General features: G+C 46.9%; 2 non-coding genes across 2 annotated transcripts; one reads left to right on the top strand and one right to left on the bottom strand.

Annotated features, from left to right (window-relative positions):
- On the top strand, positions 1 to 73 carry TRNAT-UGU (transfer RNA threonine (anticodon UGU)). Its single transcript has one exon. It is a non-coding gene; the product is annotated as a tRNA-Thr (tRNA).
- A 9,488-nt stretch (positions 74 to 9,561) lies between these two features.
- TRNAS-GGA (transfer RNA serine (anticodon GGA)) lies at positions 9,562 to 9,648 on the bottom strand. Its single transcript has one exon. It is a non-coding gene; the product is annotated as a tRNA-Ser (tRNA).
- Positions 9,649 to 9,958: the final 310 nt, after the last annotated feature.

Genomic DNA, 9,958 nt, shown 5'->3' with positions numbered 1-9,958 from the left:
GCCTGCTTAGCTTAGAGGTTAGAGCATCGCATTTGTAATGCGATGGTCATCGGTTCGATTCCGATAGTCGGCTTTTCTCTATTTATTTTATTCTATGTTTTACATGATTGATAATGCATCTTTGAAATCAAAGAATATTGAAAAAAAATGTTTTCCTCTTTTGGCGAAAGCCCTTGAGTTATTATGTGATAGGAATTTCCAACTATCTAACGAAAAGAATCCTTTTCTTTTTCTATATATAGAATATAAAGATCTGGATATTTATCCAACTCATCTCATTATTCTTTAATAGAATAACTAAGTAAATTTCGCTTTATTTAGAATTTAGTTCATTTTTAGTTTAGGTTTATTCTGTAGAATGAAATTTCATCAATAAGAATTAATAATTAAATATAAATAAGAAGAAGGAGTCTTTATGTCTAGTTACCGAGGTCCTCGTTTCAAAAAAATACGCCGCCTGGGGGCTTTACCAGGGCTAACTAATAAAAGGCCCAGAGCTGGAAGTGATCTTAGAAACCAATCGCGTTCCGGGAAAAAATCCCAACATCGAATTCGCCTAGAAGAAAAACAAAATTTGCGTTTTCATTATGGTCTTACAGAACGACAATTACTTAAATACGTTCGTATCGCCGGAAAGGCAAAAGGGTCAACAGGTCAGGTTTTACTACAATTACTTGAAATGCTGTAACATCCGGATTCCCAGGTATCTCATTTTAAGTATTTTATATTGAATTAAGAGGGGGACTCGACGAGTAGGCGCTCAGACTCGCCGAGTTGGATCGCGATGTGTTGCTCTGATTTAATGGCGGACTCGGCGAGTCCATGCTGTTTAATGAAACCCTAATTTCTCGGGTTTGGGACCTATTTAAGGACCCTTATAGCCACCATTTGCGGCTACCAGACCCTAGAGAGAAACCCTAAGAGAGCTAGAGCGTTTGTGAGGAAGGAGAGGCCATTTTTGATCCTTGTGTTGTTATTCTTGCAAGAAGAAGGTGACCAAGGCAAGAGGGAGCTGAAGAGGGTGCTATTCTGAGGATTTCAGAGCCAAGGACTTCATATTTGAGGTATAGATTCGATCCTTCTTTAGTTTTGGTGTTAACCTTTGGAGTTAGGGTTTTCTAGACCCTTTAGAGGCTTGATTTGATGAGCATTTGGTCCCTTCTCGTATTAAGGCTTTGGATCTGGATCCAAAGAGGTCCAGAGACCTTAACCCCTTGGATCTTTATGATTGATATTGGGAGACATGAGCTTAGGATGTCATATTTGAGGTTATTTCTTCAAATAGAGTCTTTTGGCCTTTGCATGAGCATCAAGTTCTAAACTTTACGTGATTATCATGCTTGGGAAGATCAGATCTATGGATTAGAGGAACAGATCTGACCTCAGGAGGTCATTTGAGTTTGAGCATGGCATGAACTCATCGAGTCCAAGAACAGACTCGACGAGTAGGATTAGGTTCCCCGTGAATCACTCAGTTGGTGACCCGCTGAGTTGGGGAAATGACTCGGTGAGTTAGAGGGGATTTAGAGGACTTGAGTTCATGACTGAACTCACCGAGTCAAGAGCCAGACTCGACGAGTTGGGACGGGTTGTCCCGCGATTCACGATCAGTGAGGATTTGAAGAGTGGAGGGTTGACTCAGTGAGTCAAGTGAGGACTAGGAGTGTGAAGGACACGCATGGACTCGCCGAGTCACATTTGTGCACTCGACGAGTCTGGTCAAGGTTTGACCGTTGACTTTTGTTGACTCTTAGGGATTGGTCAACAATTGGACTTGTGGACCGTTTTAAGGGTAAAATGGTCTTTTAGCCTTCTTAGAGGACATGAGAGAGAGTCTAGTCTAGCCTGGAGAGCCGTTATTAATTGAGGTGATTGTTTATGTTATTAGGCAGAGGATAGATCAGTGTATACGCGAGCGAGATATTATCCGAGATATCCGAGGTGAGTCTTCTCACTATACTTTATAGAGTTATGTGACAGAGTTATTGTATGCTATTATGTGATGTGTTGCACTGCATTATTTCTATGTGATTTATGCTGTGTGTATATCAGAGATAGGACCGGAAGGTCCACAGAGTTAGGACCAGAGGGTCCACAGAGTTAGGGCTCAAGGGCCCACAGAGTTATAGCCTCGAGTGGCTAGTATGTGTTATGTGTGGTATTTTAGGGAACTCACTAAGCTTCGTGCTTACAGTGTTTTGTGTTATGTGTTTCAGGTACCAGTGAGGATCGTGGGAAGGCGCCGGCATGATCAGTACACACACACGCGGAGTTTTATATATGTTATGATCTTGGGATTTTGACTTATGTTTGGATATGTGAAACAATGAGTTTTATAATATTGTAAAATAAAGTGTTTTAAAAATGTGAAAATTTGTTTGAAATTTTACGGTGTTACAAGTTGGTAGTATTGGGCCCGTACTACCGAAGACACCGGATCAGTGCGCAGCCCAAGTAAGAATCCTTAGGGTACCAGGGATCAAGTAGGATTGGGATATCGAGTGTGTGTACACTCGAGCGAGTCTCTGATATCTTGTGTTGTATTTCATAGAGAGATCATGGTGGGGACACGCCACAGGCCAGGGACTAGTGAGGGGGGTGTAAGCGATGAGGAGCTCCGCCAGATGATTCATGATGAGGTGGCTGCTGCCATCCGCGCTGAGATTCCAGAGGTGTTTGGGTCTATCAAGACCACCCTGATCGAGGCTTTTGATGAGCGTTATGCTGCTCTTACTGATGCTGCCGTTGCTGCAGCCACTGCGGCTGTTGCTGCTGCCAAGCCGTAGGGAGGTGACGCGTTGCTGTAGCAGGAGTTCAGCAACACGAAGCCACCGGAGTTTGATGGGACTCAGGATCCGATAGCTGCAATGAGGTGGATCTCTGACATTGAGGGGTGCTTCTACACATGTTCATGTCCGGAGCATCTGAAGGTTCGGTTCGTGCTGAACCATCTTCGCTTGGGGGCGAAGGATTGGTGGAAGTTTGTGACAGCGCACTATTCTTCTGCAGAGCTTGCTGCGGTGACCTGGGAGAGGTTCACCGCTATGTTTCATGACGAGTACGTTCCCCAGGTGGAAAAGGGAGCATTTGGCCCAGGAGTTCTTGACCCTCAAGCAGGGTACAGAGTCTGTTACTGCGATCACCAGGATGTTTCATGAGAGGGCGATGTTCTGCCCTGAGCACATGGCTTCTGAGCAGGCATGTATGAGCCGATATTTGAGCATTTTGAGGAGAGACATCTGCGAGTTCGTGGCGAACTCGACGTACCGGACATTTGCTGAGCTTCAGGCAAATGCCCGGAAGAGGGAGATTGAGCTAGAGACTCAGGCCAGGGAGGAGGCGGAGTCTCAGGGGAGGGATCGGCGACTGGCACAGTCCCAACCGGCTGCCAAGCGGGCTAAGCCCGCCGATTCGAGAGCAGGGAACCAGAAGGGCCGTACTTGTGGCAAGTGCGGCAAGAGTCATGAGGGGGTGTGCAGAGCAGGGTCTTGCTACAAGTGTGGCAAGGAGGGGCATATGGCCAAGGATTGCCCTAAGGGGTTTGCAATTTGTTTTCACTGCAACCAGACTAGACACCGGAAGGCCGAGTGTCCGCAGTTACGAGGGTCAGCTCAGGGAGCTTCTCAGGGGTCTATCCCTACTGCTGTTCGAGCTACATAGAGTCGGCCGGTGAAGGCCGAGGCGCCGAAGGCTCGCGGCAGAGCCTTCCAGTTGACAGCGGAGGAGGTCCGCGCAGCACCCGATGTCGTGGCTGGTATGTATTCTTTCATATATTTATTCTGCGTTTGTGGTGTTATGCTTATATTGTGATATGCGTAGGTACATTTCTTGTATGTTCTGTGCCTGCTTTGGTGTTATTTGACACGGGTGCGAGTCGGTCCTTTGTGTCGTTAGCCTTTAGTCAGCACATCAGTATTTGTCGTGAGGCGTTGAGTCGACCCTTGCGAGTTTCCATAGTTGACGAGAGAGCAGTGTATGCCACTGAGGTGATTCGAGGATGTGTACTCGAGATATTCGGCGTGGAGTTTCCAATTGATTTGGTCCCGATTGCTATGGGAGATGTCTGTGTCATCGTGGGCATGGACTGGTTGAGCAGATTTGGAGCGGTTATCGACTGCGAGCGACAGCTGGTGACCATACGAGACCCTAGTGGGGGAGTTCTTACGGTTTATGGCGAGGGTACCCGTTCTGGGTCGGTGTTTTGTTCAGCCGCGAGGGCGAGGCAGAGTCTACAACAGGGCTGTAGTGGGTATGTAGCTTATGTGATGGATACGAGGGTGGGTGCAGAGAGACCGAGGTCGGTCGATGAGGTCCCGATAGTGCGTGAGTTCCCGAATGTTTTCCCCGAGGAGTTACCGGGTGTGCCTCCCGAGAGGCAGGTGGAGTTCCGTATCGATTTGGTTCCGGGGGCAGCGCCTATCGCCAAGGCGCCCTATCGCCATGTACCTCCAGAGATGCAGGAGTTATCCTCGCAGCTTCAGGAGCTGCTGGGAAAGCGGTTTAGACGGCCGAGTAGCTCGCCGTGGGGAGCACCGATCCTTTTTGTCAAGAAAAAGGATGGTTCACACCGGATGTGCATTGATTACCGAGAGTTGAACAAGCTGACGGTCAAGAACAGTTACCCCTTACCGAGGATCGACGATTTGTTCGATCAATTGCAGGGAGCATCTTGGTTCTCCAAGATTGATTTGAGGTCTGGATATCATCAGATGAGGGTGCGTGATGAGGATATCCAGAAGATAGCGTTCAGGACTCGTTACGGGCATTACGAGTTCGTGGTGATGCCTTTCGGGCTTACCAATGCACCGGCGGCGTTCATGGATATCATGAACAGGGTGTGCAGGCCGATGTTGGATCGTTCGGTGATTGTGTTCATTGATGATATATTGGTGTATTCGAGGTCCAGAGAGCATCATGAGGAGCATTTGAGGGAGATCCTCGGAGTTCTGAGATTGGAGAGGCTTTACACCAAATTCTCCAAGTGTGATTTCTGGTTACGGGAGGTCCAGTTTCTAGGGCACCTCGTCAACCAGAATGGGATATTGGTCGATCCGGCCAAGATTGAGGCGGTGATGAGTTGGGAGGTACCGAGATCCCCTTCGGAGATCAGGAGTTTCCTGGGGTTGGCCGGATATTATCGGAGATTCATTCAGGATTTCTCCAGGATTGCGGTTCCTCTCACCAGGCTGACCCGGAAGGGCATGGCTTTCAGTTGGGGCCCGGAGCAGCAGGCCTCATTCGAGACACTTCGCCAGAGATTGTGCGAAGCCCCAGTGTTGGCCCTTTCAGAGGGAATGGAGGACTTTGTCGATATCAGGACTGGGCGCGGTACTGATGCAGAGAGGGCATGTGATAGCATACGCATCGAGGCAGCTGAAGCCTCATGAGACGAGGTATCCTACGCACGATCTGGAGTTGGGGGCTGTAGTGTTCGCCCTCAAGATTTGGCGTCACTATTCGTATGGGGTTCGGTGTACCATATACACGGACCACAAGAGCTTGAAGTATCTGATGGATCAGCCCAACCTGAACATGCGTCAGAGGAGATGGTTGGACGTGGTAAAGGATTATGAGTGTGAGATCCTGTACCACCCGGGCAAGGCTAACGTGGTAGCCGATGCTTTGAGTCGCAGGGCAGAGAGTGCCCCTTTGCGAGATGTTTGTATGAGGTTGACAGTGATGACTCCGGTGTTGGACACCATTCGGGAGGCCCAGGTGGAGGCCATGAGACCGGAGAACCGCAAGCGAGAGCGGGTGATTGGGCAGATATCAGAGTTTATTGCCGATAGCCGGGGGCTTATGACCTTCCAGGGCCGGATTTGGGTGCCATTTGAGGGTGGGGCACATACTATTTTGATGGAGGAGGCGCACAGGTCGAGGTTTTCAATCCATCCCGGGGCCACTAAGATGTATTTGGACCTAAAAGGAGATTATTGGTGGCCCTGTATGAAGAGGGATGTGGCTTGGTTTGTAGAGAGGTGCTTGACCTGTCGCAGGGTTAAGGCTGAGCACCAGTGCCCGCTTGGCAAGTTGCAGCCGCTTGAGGTTCCCCAGTGGAAGTGGGAACAAATTTCCATGGATTTTATCACCAAATTGCCGAGGACTGCGAGAGGCGTCGATGCAATTTGGGTGATCGTCGACCGGATGACAAAGAGCGCTCATTTTCTTGCTATCAGTGAGAGCTCTTCCGCAGAGAGGCTGGCAGAAGTGTATATGAAAGAGGTGGTATCGCGACATGGCGTACCGATCTCGATTGTGTCAGATCGAGATGTGCGCTTCACTTCCAGGTTCTGGAAGAAGTTCCACGAGGAGTTGGGTACTAGGTTGCATTTCAGTACCGCTTACCACCCACAGGCGGACGGACAGAGTGAGCGGACGATTCAGACGCTTGAGGACATGCTTCGAGCATGTGTGTTGGACTTCGGAGGGAGTTGGGACACGTATCTGCCTTTGGCTGAGTTTTCTTATAACAACAGCCACCATTCGAGCATTGGTATGCCTCCCTTCGAGTTATTGTATGGGAGGAGGTGTCGGACCCCTATTTGTTGGGGAGAGGTCGGGCAGCGTGTGATGGGCAGCACAGAGATAGTGCTTCAGACGACTGAGCAGATTCGGCAGGTCAGGCAGAGATTGCTGACGGCTCAGAGTCGTCAGAAGAGCTATGCGGATAGGTGTCGCTCGGAGCTCGAGTTTCAAGTTGGTGACTTTGTACTCCTGAAAGTCTCTCCTTGGAAAGGAGTGATCCGATTCAGGAAGAGGGGCAAGCTGGGGCCCCGGTACATAGGTCCGTTCAGGGTGGCCGCGAGAGTGGGCAAGGTAGCATATCGGTTGGAGCTACCTGCGGAGTTGAGCCAGATTCATGATACCTTCCATGTGTCTCAGTTGAGGAAGTGTATAGCCGACGAGTCGGTAGTGGTACCGTTGGAGGATATTCAGGTAGATGCGAGCCTAAATTATGCTGAGAGACCGATCGCGATCCGGGATCGGAAGATCAAGGTTCTGAGGAACAAGGAAGTGCCTCTGGTGCAGGTCCAGTGGCAACATCGGAAGGGGTCCGAGCTGACCTGGGAGCCGGAGTTGGAGATGCGAGAGCAGCATCCAGAGTTGTTTGTCGAGCAAGACTTCGAGGGCGAAGTCTGATTCTAGTGGGGGAGAATTGTAACATCCGGATTCCCAGGTATCTCATTTTAAGTATTTTATATTGAATTAAGAGGGGGACTCGGCGAGTAGGCGCTCAGACTCGCCAAGTTGGATCGCAATGTGTTGGTCTGATTTAATGGCGGACTCGGTGAGTCCATACGTGGACTCGGCGAGTCCATGCTGTTTAATGAAACCCTAATTTCTCAGGTTTGGGACCTATTTAAGGACCCTTATAGCCACCATTTGCGGCTACCAGACCCTAGAGAGAAACCCTAAGAGAGCTAGAGCGTTTGTGAGGAAAGAGAGGCCATTTCTGATCCTTGTGTTGTTATTCTTGCAAGAAGAAGGTGATCAAGGCAAGAGGGAGCTGGTTCTATTCTGAAGATTTCGGAGCCAAGGACTTCATATTTGAGGTATAGATTCGATCCTTCTTCAGTTTTGGTGTTAACCTTTGGAGTTAGGGTTTTCTAGACCCTTTAGAGGCTTGATTTGATGAGCATTTGGTTCCTTCTCGTATTAAGGCTTTGGATCTGGATCCAAAGAGGTCCAGAGACCTTAACCCCTTGGATCTTTATGATTGATATTGGGAGACATGAGCTTAGGATGTCATATTTGAGGTTATTTCTTCAAATAGAGTCTTTTGGCCTTTGCATGAGCATCAAGTTCTGAACTTTACGTGATTATCATGCTTGGGAAGGTCAGATCTATGGATTAGAGGAACAGATCTGACCTCAGGAGGTCATTTGAGTTTGAGCATGGCATAAACTCGCCGAGTCCAAGAACAGACTCGACGAGTAGGATTAGGTTCCCCGTGAATCACTCAGTTGGTGACCCGCTGAGTTGGGGAAATGACTCGGTGAGTCAGAGGGGATTTAGAGGATTTGAGTTCATGACTGAACTCGCCGAGTCAAGAGCCGGACTCGACGAGTTGGGACGGGTTGTCCCGCGATTCACGATCAGTGAGGATTTGAAGAGTGGAGGGTTGACTCAGTGAGTCAAGTGAGGACCAGGAGTGTCAAGGACACGCATGGACTCGCCGAGTCACATTTGTGCACTCGACGAGTCTGGTCAAGGTTTGACCGTTGACTTTTGTTGACTCTTAGGGATTGGTCAACAATTGGACTTGTGGACCGTTTTAAGGGTAAAATGGTCTTTTAGCCTTCTTATAGGACATGAGAGAGAGTCTAGTCTAGCCTGGAGAGCCGTTATTAATTGAGGTGATTGTTTATGTTATTAGGCAGAGGCTAGATCAGTGTATACGCGAGCGAGATATTATCCGAGATATCCGAGGTGAGTCTTCTCACTATAATTTATAGAGTTATGTGACAGAGTTATTGTATGCTATTATGTGATGTGTTGCACTGCATTATTTCTATGTGATTTATGCTGTGTGTATATCAGAGATAGGACCGGAAAGTCCACAGAGTTAGGACCAGAGGGTCCACAGAGTTAGGGCTCAAGGGCCCACAGAGTTATAGCCTCGAGTGGCTAGTATGTGTTATGTGTGGTATTTTGGGGAACTCACTAAGCTTCGTGCTTACAATGTTTTGTGTTATGTGTTTCAGGTACCAGTGAGGATCGCGGGAAGGCGCCGGCATGATCAGTACACACACACGCGGAGTTTTATATATGTTATGATCTTGGGATTTTGACTTATGTTTGGATATGTGAAACAATGAGTTTTATAATATTGTAAAATAAAGTGTTTTAAAAATGTGAAAATTTGTTTGAAATTTTACGGTGTTACAAATGCTCCTTGATAACATTCTTTTTCGCTTGGGTATGGCTCCGACTATTCCAGGAGCTCGCCAATTAGTTAACCATAGACATATTTTAGTCAATGGTCGTATAGTAGATATACCAAGTTATCGCTGCAAACCCCGAGATACTATTACGGCGAGGGATGAACAAAAATCTAAAGTTCTAATTCAAAATTCTCTCGATTCATCCCCCATGAGGAATTGCCAAACCATTTGACTCTTCAACCATTCCAATATAAAGGATTAGTCAATCAAATAATAGATAGTAAATGGGTCGGTTTGAAAATAAATGAATTGCTAGTTGTAGAATATTATTCTCGTCAGACTTAAACCTAACAAAAATAAAATCAACACTAATAAGAATAAGGAAGAATAAGGGTTCGACCCATTTTGCTTCCTTTCGGCGAAGTAAATTAACCTAAGGTTAAGATAAATAAGGGTTTGATCCGGATTTTTCTTCCATTTAGGTATCATAGACCGAGAGGGAGATTTTCATTCCTTGTCTACTCTACTCTTTTCTTTACACAATATTTTATGAACCACAGCCATTAGGAATAGAGAATCCATATCAAAGAAAGGTCTAACTGTTGGAATAGTCGTATCCATTGCTATTTGATCTATTGTGGTTAGTAAGATCGATGAATTAGGTGAAGGTACGGAAAGGAAAGAGAGGGATTCGAACCCTCGGTAAGCAAAAGCCTACATAGCAGTTCCAATGCTACGCCTTCAACCACTCGGCCATCTCTCCTACATAATGATTATGACCCAAAAAACTAAAATCGAGTGAATAGTGAATCATTCTAGATTATTGGGTAGGTACAACCAATCAACTCTAACTATAAAGCGATCAAAATCGAAAATTTTTCATCATAGTAAAAGAAGTATCTTTCCTTCTAGGCTGGGGGGATAAAGATAAAAAAAATTTCTTTCAAAAAATGTTCTCTTCTTTTTCTGAATTCTCTATTTATATATTTATACTATATCGACCGGACTAAATCAATAAATTAGAAATTCTAATGAATCAACTGAGCGAGGGATTTATATTTTGTAGACTATGG

This window comes from Lactuca virosa, chromosome 3, assembly GCF_052849685.1.
Source record: "Lactuca virosa cultivar CGN04683 chromosome 3, Lactuca_virosa_CGN04683_v6, whole genome shotgun sequence".
In the NCBI taxonomy this organism is placed as follows: domain Eukaryota; kingdom Viridiplantae; phylum Streptophyta; class Magnoliopsida; order Asterales; family Asteraceae; genus Lactuca; species Lactuca virosa.
This window is presented reverse-complemented; position numbering and strand designations above follow the sequence as displayed.